Here is a 15,199-nt window from a genome sequence, read left to right as displayed (position 1 = left end):
AAAAAAAAAAAAAAAAAACAGGAAATCAGAAAGTACTTTTATTTTCCCAACATTTTACTTTTGATTAATTTTTTAAATTTTCTGATGATTTTTAAACGAAAAATAGTTCATCGTGTGACGGCACTTGTGATGAAAGCCATCTTGATTCGGAGCGAGTGGTTGTCTTTTCTTGCAAGATATCGCCTTTTAATGATTTTTTTTTTTTTCACCGCGAGCAATTTATTAGCGGAACGAGAATTGTTAGTAAAATCAAATATTTATTTAGCGAAGTTTGGCAGTGTCCTGAAACTTTATTCTGGTAACCCTAGCAATTTGCTCCCTTGTGACTTCAGCAGCGAAAATTAAAAGAACGGCTGAATGCCGTTAAAAAGGTTAAATTCTTTTTTTTTTTTTTTTTTTCAAAAATGTTCGTTATCATACTTTTATATAACAATGTAATGCTCGTATTTCTTGTAAGCCGGCCAGGGAAGTTCAATATTATCTTCTTTCTTCTGTAACATTTACAGTAGCTTCTTTATTTGGAGAATACTGTAAAAGCACTTATTTCCTCGAGACTAATTGTCGCGATTTTCGTGTACCCGTCGTAACCACAAAAATTTAAGCCTCAGTACTTTTGTTTTTCAAACTTCAGTCTGTTCATACAAAATTCACGAAATTTTCAACTCGCGAAATCACCAATATCTTCATTTTCGCGAAAATAAGTGCTTTTAGAGTATTGGAACGATGATCTCTTTGAAATCTAAAACGTTCATCCACGGGACATAACTACGATGTCAAGTGAACTAATGGCGTCAAACAGATAGAACAACGTATGACGTCAAAATGATCTGCCTGAGGTCAGCTCGTATTTTTATGAATCTTAATTCTCATTGCATCCGCTGATGTACTTGAGTAAAATTTGCGCCAGTCAAATTCTTTTTGTGGTGTTTTATAACCTTGAACTGTGAACCTTGTTTTTTTTTTTTTTAATTTAATTAAAAGTAGTTTCCAGAAATCGCTACAAACTACTTTTTTTTATATATCAAACAACTCACTACACTACTCTTTTTTAAAAAGTAGTGCGCTACACTACAAACTACTAACAAATGTAGCTACTACAGTAGCGTCGCTACTTGTAGCGCGCTACTTCCAATCACTGATTCCAGTACATTTTGGATCCTTTACAAGCCTAATTAAAATTTATTGCGAAAAAAATATAAATATACTAGAAAAGAAAAAATATTGAAGTGTGCAGAAAAAGCTAAAAAAAATCGATTTTCTGTTAATTACACGAAACTTCGCGACTGAAAAAAGCAAAACATTATTTGTATGTAAGTATTTAATTCAGCGATTAAATTTTGATTCTAATTTAAATGATTGAACGATAATTTTACCATATATTTGTTATGTTTAAAAAAACTAAATTGCAGTATTAAAACATTACGAATCAATTTTACAATTTTCATGTGTTCTTCGAAGAGGTTGCAACTAATACTGCTATGTACAGGTAAACGGCAGTATCTGCAGAAATGAGTTTTCGAGATATTTGAAGAAACGCGTTTTGGATTCAATACTAACAATAGGAAAATGTTGGAATTAGCCCTCTTTTTCGCTTTTTTCTTCAGCGGAAACCAAATTGTCAAACTTGTACAATAAAGCGGACGTACAATAGATGTCAAAAATGCAAAAAAGTGAAAAATGAAAAATTTGCAGTTTCTGCCCTTTACCTGCCCACAGCAGAATACTTGACGCGAGACGGTTTTTTGTTAGTCAACACAGTCAAAGATTTAAATCGTTCTTAGCTCATGAATGAACGCTGAGCTGTTTAATGAACGCTGAACTGTTTATTACTATTATTATTATTATTATTATTATTATTTTGTATTTCAACCATGCTAAATTTTCTTTCTGCTGTTGCTAAAGTTACATGAACCGTTCGAAATATATTCATGGCAATGCAAACATTGATTCATAAAAGGATTCTAATTTATTTTCGTAGATTAAGTTGAGTTATTTTGAGAGGTTTAAGCATTTTGGCTGAACTTCTAATATTGTGTCTCAAATATGCTTTAGATATTAAATTTCCCCTACGAAATAATCAGGTAAAACCTTTTCGCTCGTGCTTATGTGGACGCTTTACCAATATTTTTAAACATGTGACTTGAAAGAATGATTTATAATTAATATTCAATCATTATTAACGTATAACCGATCCCAAAAGAAATTACTTTTAATCTACTAGTTCAAAAAAATATTAAATTGAAAATCCTCCTGCTTCTTGATTTTAAAAATAAAAAGATCTATTAATATTATTAACAAATCTGCATTTCTATCATCCAAGAACTTTTAGTCATTCAGATGTTTCAATAAGTCATTTTTGAAGGGGGTTTTTTCGGCACAGCTTCTATCAAGTGCTCATAATTGCAAGGTTTATCACTGCATGTTATCAAAATTGATTACATCAACATTTTACTGTTGTTTTCTTTCAGTCATGTTAATAACATAGAATAAAAACACGTACCTTGAAAGTGAAACTGAACTTGTCACAGTTCAAAAACAGAAAGTGCAGATTATCAGAATATAACTTTAATCCGAATGAACAAGATAAAATGCTTCGTGTACAGTAGTGTGTTGCCACTTTTTCAAGCAAATCTTCCATAGGGAGTAAATATTTTCAGCCATGTAGATGACTGGAAGTCCTGGTAAAAATGTTCGCGCTTTTTTTTTTTTTTTTTTGTGCTGATTTTTTCAGTTTTTTTAATGATAAAACTCTTAAGGGGGTCACAGTACCTTTTGAACGTTTTTTTTTTTAAATTTATGAATATTGTGTTTTTTTTTTTTTTTTTTTTGAAACCATAACATACACTCATTTTGCAATCAATAATTTATTTTTAAAATCTTAAAATATTGCCCACATTTTTTTTCAATTCGAAAAAAAAAAATTTTGAAAAAAAAAAAAAAATAGAACCGACTTCAAAATTGCTGTAAAAAGGGAAAAATAATTTTATTCTTTAAACACCATCGATAATATTTTTAAACATAATTTTTGAAGTTGCCGCAAAAACAAAAAGTAAAATCCAGTGTAACCATATGCTTTGTTCATTTTTTTTTTTCAGAAAACATCCAAAGTTAGGAACGAAACATTTATATCGTTACTAAAATATGCTGTTATCAATGCATAATGTATGAGGTAGAGAAGAAACTGGGCCTGTTTAAATTTATAGTTGTATCTGAGTTATGGTTGTGACTGATTTTGTCTATCGTTTTTGCGCCAACTTCAAAAATTATGTTTAAAAATATTATCGATGGTGTTTAAAGAATAAAATTATTTTTCCCTTTTTACAGCAATTTTAAAGTCGGTTCTATTTTTTTTTTTTTTTTCAAAATTTTTTTATTTTATTCTTTTTAGTGTAAATATTTCAGAAATAGTAAGATACCATCACGAAACTTCACCTTATTTTTTTCATAAAAGTGCTCCATACTAATATATATATATAAACATGCCTTAAAACTTTAAGCGATTGCCACTAAAAAATTACCCTTGTTCCTCTTGTTAAAATGTTTATTTTTGCTGAATAATATGACTTATGAAATTGTGCACCATCACTTTCATACATTATAGTTGTTTGGGAAGAATCTCGCTTAATATACTATGACGTTAAGTAACTACTTTCTACTGAACTTTCTACTTTAAGTGATTTTTATAGCTTGTGTTACTGGCATTTATTATGAATGGTTTTTTAAGGGTGCTAACTGATGATTGTGTATTAAATATAGTTATGAAGAAATACCTACCGATATCAGTGCTTAAATATACTTATTGGCCTACGTTATTGGTATAGTGTCAATATACTATCAATATATACTTAAATCACACTTAGTTTTCAGAGTGAGCACTAAATATACTTAGTGACATTAGTGAAAAAACCACTTGCCGGTTATAGTGTTAAGTGGAATATACCACTTGAACTTGAGACATTCCAAGAGTAGAAGAAAAACACTCATTGAAAGCAGAACAGTAAGATTTTTCGTGATTTAGCAAAAATTCTACAGTAAACGAAAGAAAAACTTTTAAGTTTTTTGTCATTATTACATGCTATAATGTGATTATGTTTTCAATGATTTTTTTAATGTGGGCAAACATTTTTATTCATTTAAATGTACACGCATGAAACTTTCTTAAGACTTTTGTTATCACTATTAACACGCATATCAGTATGTCACATGTATTAATCTGTATTCCAGGTATTACCATGGAATGAAACCTGTTTTATTGATTTCTGATCCAGACATATTGAAGAGGATATTTATAAAGGATTTTCAATTGTTTTCCGATAGACCAGTGAGTATTATTTTATTAGAGAAACTTAAGAAGCATAAGCTGTCTAAATAATGTTTTATTTTTCACCAGTTATTTGACTTTTCGTGTTACTTCGAAACAAATTAAAAAATTAATGAGATCCACAAAAAGTTGGTTTTTATAGAATTACTCTCATTTTAGTTATTTCTTTACGATGCTTTTATTCATGCATAGCTACTAAGATAGTAATAATATAATTTTAACTTTAAGGAAACTATACCATTAAGGGTTCGGAGCTTTGTGGATCACATAATACCAGCTAACCAGATCATGGACAGCATTTTGACAAATCTGAAAGGCGAAAGATGGAAAGCTTTTGTCCATTGCATTTTCGACTAGTAAACTGAAAAGGGTAAGTGTATGACTTATTGCTTACCCATATGACTTATAGCTAAGGTTAAGTATTTTACTTAACTATTTCTGCCAACTGAGCAGCAAAGTTGATCTCGAGTCAAATGTTGTTGAAAAAATATTTAAATCACTCGGAGCATCAGTTGTTTGCTTTAATCTATGAAACGTAGAATCTGGATTTTCAAATGCTGTCAACCATATGCAAGTCGAAAGGTTGTAACTCGACGACGAGCTGTAATTTCTCCATGATTGTTAGAAGAAAATTTAACTTATTAGTAAATTCTTCTGAAATTTGAAAGAAGCTACTCAATTCTTTGAAGGATATATATACTGTTTTCTTGGTTGACACACATAAGTTAACAAACGTACCCCGTACGTTACGTTTACATGTAAGTTGGTAAGTTTATCAACGTATGAAGTAGTACCGTAAGAAGAGTTGAATTATTGCAAAATATGGCTGTTTCAGCAAATCAAAGCACTCTAGTTAGTAAAAATATGACAACGTGTATACATGTACTAATTATTTAAATATTACGTTTTCCCTAACTAATTTACATTTCACAGCATACAAGTTGCTTGTGATGCAACCCTGTATCTCCTTACTTAGCCCAGATAATCTATTATTGACATAGTTGATAATGATAAAAATACTAAACTATAGTTGAGGCAAACTTAATCTGGTACTATTGTGAAGGCTAAGCAGATCCTGATTACTGCATCCCCTCGCTTCCAGGTTAGGTTTTCCCCTACTATAAAGCAATGACACTGAAGAAACTTGATGCTTGCTTCAGAGAAGCCTTCATTCACAATTATCATTACAATTACTATTAATGTTACTGTTGTATGGCACCAAACTTTTATAACAATGGGTTTTATATTTAATCATTTAATAGGGAAATTGCAGGAAATTTACTGTTTTTTCCCCATAACTTTTTTTCTATTGAACAAATATGGTCAAACAAAGTAATGGGACCTAAGTTGAGCCATCCCCTATCCGTGGACAAAAAAAAAAAAAAAAAAAAAACGTACATACGGTATGAACTGATAACCGCCTCCTTTTTGAAGTCGGTTAAAAAATTTAGGGAAATTTCAATTTTTTAAAATTCCTCAGGGATTTTCATTTTGAACTTATTTAAAAAAAAAGGTTTTTTAAAGGATTAAATAGATAAATGAAAAAGATTTTTTAAAAGATTAAAAGAAGAAAGCAATCACAATATTCATCTCTAAAAATCTGTGCATTCATTTGTTTATATATGTATTGGAACATTTTCTGTGATTAATTTTGTAAAAAATCGTAATTTTTTAAAAAAATTTGTTTTTAAAGGTATAACATGCTATAAACATTTGAGTTATTTATAAAATGCTTATCCAATGCACAGTTTTGTTAAATATATTATCCTGACTGCAAAAAGTATTACTTTAAAGCTGTATTTTTTATAGAAAAAAATCCTTGGGGATTCTAATGACATGAAAACACACACACACACACACACACACACACACACACACACACACACACACACACACACACACACACAAAAAAAAAAAACGATCACCGAGGAAAAGCAATTTAAAATTTTTCTTTTGCATAAGAACACATAGCGAGCATGACCTAAAACTACTCATAACTTTATAAATATTTGAACTAAAGTGATGAAACGTTTTCCCTGTGTTTGGAATAATGTGCAGTTTTGAAATAAGCAATGAACTATTTTTTGGTCGTTTGATCATTTTTGAGGTACTGTGACCCTTAAGACATACATTATATGTTTAATTGTAAAAAAAAATGTAGCACAAATCCCCTCCAAACAGTTTATATCTAGATTTTATAGAATATGAGAGGGCATGTCAATGACATTTCACTGAATTTTTTTTATTTAAATGGAGCAAAATTTCCATTTTTACACCGTTAAAAATTAAAAATACAGTGCTAAAGATGCATTAAAGAATCCCGAAACTCTTTTTTAAAGAAATAAAACAAAAATGTCAGTTTAGTATGGAACACAAGTTTTCCCACTTTAGTAGAATCATCCATTATGTCCTCAGATAAGTCATCAAACAGTTTAATCTGAATTTTCAGAGACATGTTGTCCAATGTGCTTCTTTTATTAATGCAGCCCAACACCTACCATTAAACATCGTACAGAGACTTGAGGAAATATTAAATGACTCATAGTTTTGTTATATGCTTTTGATTCGAAGTTATAAACTCTCTTTACAATCTCTATAAGGCCTTTAATTAGCAAAGATATAGTTTTTATAGAGAAACTGCGTCTTCAAAGCGCCCATACTATTTAGTTTTAGATTGATTTTGAAGGCAATGAGGTATTTAAATTGTTAAAGTACTCCATCTTAATGGGGTATGTGAGAAGAAAAAAAAGTGTGCAAATTTTTCAAATTTTCTAACAATATTGCAACATTTGGGCTTATTTTCCCGCATTTACTCCTATTCTGTTAAAATATTAAGCTCTTCAGAGAGAATAAAATGCTTTTTTTTCTCTAATTTTCTTGTTTTACTTTATTGATTTTACAGCACTTATTGGTTCCTCCTTTGTCCTAAGTTCTTCAATTCTCAAGCGTTATTTGTTTGAATTTAATAACTAATATTCCCCCCCCCCTTTTTTTTTTTTTTGAACTTTAGATACTTAGCAAATCTTAAATAATATATATATATATATATATATATATATATATATATATATATATATATATATATATATATATATATATATATATATATATATATATATATATGCCCTGTTCTTTATGTGAATCATCAGGAGTTAAATCAGCAACTAGCCCGTAGTAAACTACATTTTGTCTTTCTCCAAGGACAAACTAACTTTTCTTGATCACCAAATGAAATAAACCCATTCTGGCTCATCAGTTATAGTGAGTTTTTTTTGTTTTCGCACTTTAACTGAAACACTTTGTTTAATTAAGTGTTCTCTCGTAATTTCCTATTAATTGTTAGCAAGCTCGTCATTTAGAGGAGGGGGGGGGGATCGTCAGAGGTTCAATTAGGAAATCAATGTTTTTTCATATAAATAGGAGATATTTTGTTTTTCTTTAAAACTGGCATTGATTCTACTCCCCTTGAAACGACAGATCTGACTTTAAGGTACTTAAGTATTAACTACTTTTATTGCTATCGTTCTTTTAAACTTACTATATTTAGTAAAGATGACTGTGCAGTGCACCCTCATACAAATAACCACAAGCAAACGCGCGATTTCCTCTTGCTGCACACGGCATAAGCATGCTTACATAAGCAATGCCCATCCTTGATGGAAACTCATAACACTTAGCTTGTATGAACGTATTTGTGCAATTTTCTTCAAGTTACTTTCACAAGCGTCGTACTTGTACGAAATTCCCTACACACGCTAATACATGATTATACAAGTATGCTTGAGCATGTGCAGATCGTTCATAGATCCAGGGAATAGGTCATGAGGTCATGATCTTCTCTCCCTACTTACTACTTAACGTGACCTAAGGCAGGCAGAAATTTCGTTTTATGGGCTTTAAATAAATGGGATTATCGAGGAGAGCTCCAGATCACCAATTGTATCCGAATATTACTCCTTACGACTCTTCCCTTTTAAGATTTATATGCTCATATTTCAATAAGGCACCATTTTTGTTGCACCTGTGTAACAAAGCAGCGCTGTGAATTATACATTTACTATCAACATGCAATAGACATAACTACGTTTAAGCATGGGATACTAAACTGAAATTTATACTATTGATCATAAAATTTGAAACTTTTCTGCGAAATTTTATCCAAACGAGTATTTTACATGTCCCGGTAGATAGTGATAAGACTGACATATGTTTTCATGAGGCATCAGTTGTTTGTTATTTAGAAGGAATGCATGCAGTCAAGTACCATACTGATACAAAAAACTTTGAAACTATGCATTCCTCATTTCATAGAAAGGACATAAAGTACCGAATAAGTATAATGAGTTAAGGTAGAAAGTCTTATCATCAAAGGTAACGTGTTACCTACACTTTGTAAAGGCAACGTGTTACATTAAGATAAATAAATACCTTTGTGCTGAATAGTAAAGTCAGACCAAACAACGTAAGTAGAAGCACAAATTTGTAAATTACAGCAGACACGTGTTTCGGCGTTACAGGGAACGCCTTTTTCAATGCAAAAAATAATGAGCTTATGGATGAAAAGACATCCGACAAAAGCCAAGAGCAGATAAGCATGCAGCATAAAAGATAAAAACAGCGGATTAGCCAAACACCAATGACAAAGTTATAAACCGATCAGGAACCAATAGGAATGCAAGCAAAGGCCAGGAGCTTTCTCTTAGGTACGAACCCAGAAAGAAAGAATTCAATTGGACAAGGATTAAGCCGAAGCTTAAACAAAAGGAAAAGAAATTGTCAGTAACCGTGAACCGCAAGAAAGGAAAAGCAGAATGGAAAACCATGAAATAAAATAAACAGAAACAAAAATTTTCGAAAAAAGGAAAAATAAAGATAAATAGAAGAACATTGGGGGGAGGGGGTGTCAATCAAGACAAAAAGGAAAAAATAAACAAAGGAAGATAGATAAAAATGAGTGGAAAAAAGGGGGGGGGGAATGGGGAAAGGACAGTATTAAAGATATGGGAGCCAAATGTTAGAAAAATATGGAACTGCACTAAGATCGTTAACTAAGTTAGAACTGTTCCTCAAAATATGAAAGGATTCCCAAAAGTCAAGATCTGATGAATTGGGGCATTTTTGGATAATCTGATAAGAGTTAAAATCAAAAGAGTGATTCGAATCCCAACAATGTTGAGCAATACTAGACTTATTTAATTGTTGTTTTTTCACATAATTTTGATGCTCTTTCAAGCGAATTTTTACTAGGTCTAGAACCCTTCGTTCCTCTGATAAACATCAAATTGTTTTGAAAAAGAAATTAGCTATGCTTTGTAAATCTTCTCATGTCGTTCCTCTTGATAATTTACCTGTTGTTAATAAGAATGTTGTTGTTAATCTTTCTAGCGTTCCATTAAGTAATTCTCAAATTGAGGCTCTAAAATGTAATGATAATTTTGCTGTGAGTGTTAATCCTTCTTTTTCAAAGCTTATTGCTCCTGTTGAGAAAGCTTTTAAATTTAGTGCCTTAACTTCCTCTCAAAAAGATTCGATTCGGCATCTTATAGCTTCTAATATTGACTTTAACTCGAAAATTTCTAAACCTGTATTTGCTAATACTGTTAGCCGTTCTGTTAAAGACTTAGTTTCGAATTCTGATCTGGTTGTTACCAAAGCTGACAAGGGTGGCCAAATTGTTGTTCTTGACAAATCATCTTATGTTGATAAAACTAATGATTTGATTTCTTCTGGGCCATATGCTGAAATTTCTAAAGATCCTAGTGATAAAGAGTTAAAAACTATTGCATCTGCTGTCAGGTCTGTTAAGTCTATTCCTTCAAATGTTAAACGCTCTGTTGTTCCATCTATTGCTAATTGTGCTAGATTTTATGCTTTACCTAAGGTGCATAAAGCTGGTATTCCTTTCAGGCCGATTGTTTCCAATATTGGTACGGCTTCGTACAAACTTGCAAAATATTTAGTCTCTGTGTTTTCTCCCCTTAGGAGTCACAATTTATTTACTATTAAAAATTCTGTTGAGTTTGTTAAAAAAATTCATAGTTTCGTTCCAAATAATTCTTTTATGGCTTCTTTTGATGTTAACTCTTTATTTACGAACGTTCCCGTCGAGGGTTCATTGTTATGCCTTCGTAGAAGACTTTCTGAATTTCATTTCACCAATACGGAAATTGAGCATTTAATTTTCCTTACCCGTACTTGTCTTAAGCAATGTTCTTTTGTTTTTAATGGGAATTTTTATATTATGATAGATGGTCTGGCTATGGGTAACCCACTTAGCCCCATTCTTAGTGATATTTACATGCATTATTTTGAGGTTAAGCTGTTCCAAAAACTGCAGTTCCAATTTTATGTTCGGTATGTTGATGATTGTTTTGTTCTAATGAACCAGAATCAGTTTGAGAGTGATGAGGTTTTATCTATTTTAAACTCCATTGATCCTCATATTCAGTTTTCTTGTGAGAAAGAACGGAATAATTGCATTTCATTTCTTGATGTACTTGTTTCTCGTACTGAAATTGGTTTTGAAACTACTGTTTATCGCAAACCTTTTGCTGTCTCTTTACCTCCTCATAGACTATCGTCTCATCCTCCAAATCAAAAATATTCTGCTTTCAATTCTTTTGTTTATCGCGCAATTAATATTTGTTCTTCGTCGGAACTTCTTAAAGTGGAACTTAATTATCTTAAAGCTGTGGCAATTGATAGAGACTATCCGCCAACTTTGATTGATTCCATTTATAAAAAACTTTCAAATAAATCCCAAACTAATGTTCTTAACCGAACCTTCAACAGAAAGAATTTGGTTGTTTTGCCATTCTTTCCATCTGTAAGCTATCAGGTTGCTAAGATTCTAAAACGTTTCCAATTCCAGGTGGTGTTCTCTCCTATTAATAAACTTTCATTCTCTTCTCTTAAAGATCCTATTCACCCTCTTAATTGTTGTGGAATTTATAGAATTAATTGTAGTTGTAAACTTGCCTATATTGGACAGACTCGGCGTGCTTTAAAAATTCGCTTGAAAGAGCATCAAAATTATGTGAAAAAACAACAATTAAATAAGTCTAGTATTGCTCAACATTGTTGGGATTCGAATCACTCTTTTGATTTTAACTCTTATCAGATTATCCAAAAATGCCCCAATTCATCAGATCTTGACTTTTGGGAATCCTTTCATATTTTGAGGAACAGTTCTAACTTAGTTAACGATCTTAGTGCAGTTCCATATTTTTCTAACATTTGGCTCCCATATCTTTAATACTGTCCTTTCCCCATTCCCCCCCCCCCTTTTTTCCACTCATTTTTATCTATCTTCCTTTGTTTATTTTTTCCTTTTTGTCTTGATTGACACCCCCCCTCCCCCCAATGTTCTTCTATTTATCTTTATTTTTCCTTTTTTCGAAAATTTTTGTTTCTGTTTATTTTATTTCATGGTTTTCCATTCTGCTTTTCCTTTCTTGCGGTTCACGGTTACTGACAATTTCTTTTCTTTTTGTTTAAGCTTCGGCTTAATCCTTGTCCAATTGAATTCTTTCTTTCTGGGTTCGTACCTAAGGGAAAGCTCCTGGCCTTTGCTTGCATTCCTATTGGTTCCTTTTCGGTTTATAACTTTGTCATTGGTGTTTGGCTAATCCGCTGTTTTTATCTTTTAAGCTGCATGCTTATCTGCTCTTGGCTTTTGTCGGATGTCTTTTCATCCATAAGCTCATTATTTTTTGCATTGAAAAAGGCGTTCCCTGTAACGCCGAAACACGTGTCTGCGGTAATTTACAAATTTGTGCTTCTACTTGCGTTGTTTGTTCTGACTTTACTATTCAGCACAAAGGTATTTATTTATCTTATTATTTTGGCTTAAACGGGCCTTACGTTTACATTTTCCGCCTTTTATGCAATTTGTGTTTTTGTTTTGTTTTCGGAATTTTTGTCTATTGTTGTATTTTGATCGTGACTTTTTACTTCTTGTTTCTTGTTCATTCTGTTATTGTTTGATTTTGTTTACTTTCATTTGTTTTGGTTTTGCTTTTGATTATGTCTCAAATCAATAGGTTTGCCAATCTTCGGATTAAGAAATTTCGTTTTTTGAACCATTTAAAATTTCTTCAAGAGTGTAGGCGCAAGAAAATTATTCCGAAGTTTATTTCTTTGAAATGTAATTTACCACGTTCTGTAAAAATTGACAAAGTAATCTTTCGGTCGAAATTGGCTTTACTCAGAGCTTCGATCCAGGAAACTAGGAAACATTTATCGTTTATTGAACGTGAACTTTATGATTTACATCTTTCGGTTTCTAATTCCATTCCCAACTTTAACATTATTGACAGAAATTCTTGGTCTAGAACCCTTCGTTCCTCTGATAAACATCAAATTGTTTTGAAAAAGAAATTAGCTATGCTTTGTAAATCTTCTCATGTCGTTCCTCTTGATAATTTACCTGTTGTTAATAAGAATGTGGTTGTTAATCTTTCTAGCGTTCCATTAAGTAATTCTCAAATTGAGGCTCTAAAATGTAATGATAATTTTGCTGTGAGTGTTAATCCGTCTTTTTCAAAGCTTATTGCTCCTGTTGAGAAAGCTTTTAAATTTAGTGCCTTAACTTCCTCTCAAAAAGATTCGATTCGGCATCTTATAGCTTCTAATATTGACTTTAACTCGAAAATTTCTAAACCTGTATTTGCTAATACTGTTAGCCGTTCTGTTAAAGACTTAGTTTCGAATTCTGATCTGGTTGTTACCAAAGCTGACAAGGGTGGCCAAATTGTTGTTCTTGACAAATCATCTTATGTTGATAAAACTAATGATTTGATTTCTTCTGGGCCATATGCTGAAATTTCTAAAGATCCTAGTGATAAAGAGTTAAAAACTATTGCATCTGCTGTCAAGTCTGTTAAGTCTATTCCTTCAAATGTTAAACGCTCTGTTGTTCCATCTATTGCTAATTGTGCTAGATTTTATGCTTTACCTAAGGTGCATAAAGCTGGTATTCCTTTCAGGCCGATTGTTTCCAATATTGGTACGGCTTCGTACAAACTTGCAAAATATTTAGTCTCTGTGTTTTCTCCCCTTAGGAGTCACAATTTATTTACTATTAAAAATTCTGTTGAGTTTGTTAAAAAAATTCATAGTTTCGTTCCAAATAATTCTTTTATGGCTTCTTTTGATGTTAACTCTTTATTTACGAACGTTCCCGTCGAGGGTTCATTGTTATGCCTTCGTAGAAGACTTTCTGAATTTCATTTCACCAATACGGAAATTGAGGATTTAATTTTCCTTACCCGTACTTGTCTTAAGCAATGTTCTTTTGTTTTTAATGGGAATTTTTATATTATGTTAGATGGTCTGGCTATGGGTAACCCACTTAGCCCCATTCTTAGTGATATTTACATGCATTATTTTGAGGTTAAGCTGTTCCAAAAACTGCAGTTCCAATTTTATGTTCGGTATGTTGATGATTGTTTTGTTCTAATGAACCAGAATCAGTTTGAGAGTGATGAGGTTTTATCTATTGTAAACTCCATTGATCCTCAAATTCAGTTTTCTTGTGAGAAAGAACGGAATAATTGCATTTCATTTCTTGATGTACTTGTTTCTCGTACTGAAATTGGTTTTGAAACTACTGTTTATCGCAAACCTTTTGCTGTCTCTTTACCTCCTCATAGACTATCGTCTCATCCTCCAAATCAAAAATATTCTGCTTTCAATTCTTTTGTTTATCGCGCAATTAATATTTGTTCTTCGTTGGAACTTCTTAAAGTGGAACTTAATTATCTTAAAGCTGTGGCAATTGATAGAGACTATCCGCCAACTTTGATTGATTCCATTTATAAAAAACTTTCAAATAAATCCCAAACTAATGTTCTTAACCGAACCTTCATCAGAAAGAATTTGGTTGTTTTGCCATTCTTTCCATCTGTAAGCTATCAGGTTGCTAAGATTCTAAAACGTTTCCAATTCCAGGTGGTGTTCTCTCCTATTAATAAACTTTCATTCTCTTCTCTTAAAGATCCTATTCACCCTCTTAATTGTTGTGGAATTTATAGAATTAATTGTAGTTGTAAACTTGCCTATATTGGACAGACTCGGCGTGCTTTAAAAATTCGCTTGAAAGAGCATCAAAATTATGTGAAAAAACAACAATTAAACAAGTCTAGTATTGCTCAACATTGTTGGGATTCGAATCACTCTTTTGATTTTAACTCTTATCAGATTATCCAAAAATGCCCCAATTCATCAGATCTTGACTTTTGGGAATCCTTTCATATTTTGAGGAACAGTTCTATTTTAGTTAACGATCTTAGTTCAGTTCCATATTTTTCTAACATTTGGCTCCCATATCTTTAATACCCCCTTTTTTCCCACTCATTTTTATCGATCTTCCTTTGTTTATTTTTACCTTTTTGTCGTGATTGACACCCCCCCCCCCCCAATTTTCTTCTATTTATCTTTATTTTTCCTTTTTTCGAATATTTTTTGTTTCTGTTTATTTTATTTCATGGTTTTCCATTCTGCTTTTCCTTTCTTGCGGTTCACGGTTACTGACAATTTCTTTTCTTTTTGTTTAAGCTTCGGCTTAATCCTTGTCCAATTGAATTCTTTCTTTCTGGGTTCGTACCTAAGGGAAAGCTCCTGGCCTTTGCTTGCATTCCTATTGGTTCCTTTTCGGTTTATAACTTTGTCATTGGTGTTTGGCTAATCCGCTGTTTTTATCTTTTAAGCTGCATGCTTATCTGCTCTTGGCTTTTGTCGGATGTCTTTTCATCCATAAGCTCATTATTTTTTGCATTGAAAAAGGCGTTCCCTGTAACGCCGAAACACGTGTCTGCGGTAATTTACAAATTTGTGCTTCTACTTACGTTGTTTGTTCTGACTTTAAAAGTAAGATTG

Source organism: Uloborus diversus, chromosome 3 (assembly GCF_026930045.1).
Source record: "Uloborus diversus isolate 005 chromosome 3, Udiv.v.3.1, whole genome shotgun sequence".
NCBI lineage: Eukaryota > Metazoa > Arthropoda > Arachnida > Araneae > Uloboridae > Uloborus > Uloborus diversus.
The sequence above is the reverse complement of the archived record's forward strand: the minus strand, read 5'-3'. Positions refer to the sequence as shown.